This window comes from Portunus trituberculatus, chromosome 35 (genome assembly GCF_017591435.1).
Source record: "Portunus trituberculatus isolate SZX2019 chromosome 35, ASM1759143v1, whole genome shotgun sequence".
Classification (NCBI taxonomy): Eukaryota; Metazoa; Arthropoda; class Malacostraca; order Decapoda; family Portunidae; genus Portunus; species Portunus trituberculatus.
Window position 1 is genome coordinate 92,604 of NC_059289.1, and position 1,677 is coordinate 94,280.

Below are 1,677 nucleotides of genomic sequence, written 5' to 3' on the forward strand. Positions count from 1 at the left end.
GAGTTCATGTGTTTTTTTCAAGGTCACAAGGTTAAACTTAGTTTTTTCTTTTCTTTCATTCTCTTCGTCTCTTCCTTTTCTTCTTTACATTTCTCTTTTGTTATTTATTTGTTGATTGATTCTTTCGTTTTTTTCATCCTTTCTTACTTTCTGTTTATTTGTTTATGTGTCTTTTTTCATCTTATATTATTATTCTTGCTCTTTTTATTATTTTTTCATTTAATCTTTTCTTGCTATCTTTCTTGTTCTCTCTTTGAGGCAGAGCGACAACATCTCCACATTATCAACTGGAGAGACACTCTTGAAAACCTCGCCAGTCATCTCTGTGGCCTTGGAAACAGTCGTACTGAGAGAGCACATCCTTTCTTTCCCTGACATACTATAACAGAAGCACCACCGTGACTTGCTCTTTCTTTCTTCTTTACTTTCTTTCTTTCTTTCCCTTACTTCTTTCCTTCCTTCCCTTCCTTCCTTCCTTCCTTCCTTCCCCTCATCTTTCCCTCTAGCCATCTCTCTTCCTTCTCTTTCTTTCATTCTTTCTCTACCTGACATACTACAGTAAAGGCACCGTGACGGAATGGCCTGGTGGTCAGTACATGGCGCAGTGCTGTTCTCAAATGTTCACATACCTTCATACCACACAGCACGCAGATTCTGTTGCCCGACGTAGTGCTGGTATGTTATTTTGAGAGAGAGAGAGAGATAGATAGATAGATAGATAGAGAGAGAGAGAGAGAGAGAGAGAGAGAGAGAGAGAGAGAGAGAGAGAGAGAGAGAGAGAGAGAGAGAGAATATGTGATGTTTTGATGTTCGTGGTCTGATGTTGATTTGGATACGTTCTTTCTTCCTTTGTATGTTTTTTGTTTGTTTGGTTCTTTGTTTATCCTTTTTTCTTTCTTCTTATTGACTGATTGATTGATTGATTCTTCGTTTCAGATTTGGTACGTTCTTTATTTTTCTTCCTTCCTTCCTTCCTTCCTTCCTTCTTTGTTAATTCTTTCCTTGCTCTCATTTCTTTTTCTTCTTTTTTCTTTCTTCATGTTTGATCTGTTAACAATATACAGTAGTGGATTAGTCTGTTTATTAATTTATATTTAATTTGTAGACGCAAAATCAGTCTGTGGAGTTTGTCTGATAATTTCGCCTGTCCTTCCTTGGGAGAAATTTTCTGATGTTTTATTTACTTGTTTATTTTATCTTTATCTGTCTACCCGTTATTGCCTCGTGCTAGTAATTAAGTAGAAGTTGTCATGTGACGCGAGTTTAAAAAAAAGATGAAAATAGAAAATAAATCCTGATGTAATCATTATGTAATTAGTCAAGATTAGAAGTCTTGTAACCTGCTACCCTCACTACCACAGTGGTTAATGTCTTTACTTAGTGTTACGTTCTCCTTTGCATTAACATCTATCATTTGTCAGGTTTGCAACGGTGAAGGTAAATGGCTTTAATAACTGGAAAAAGAATATGGCCCGTGGACAGACTTTTGGCCGCGACTGTACATGTGGTGGTTTCTTCAATGTTTAATTTGAAATAGACGCCTTATCACTGTGTTCGTCTCCGTATCTCTTGTAATGCTGAGATATTAATTTCATAGTTTTTATATATATTTTTTCTAATATACTTTTCATAGGACGGGAGTGATGCAAGGCAGGATAGTGTGGAAGTGACTATGAC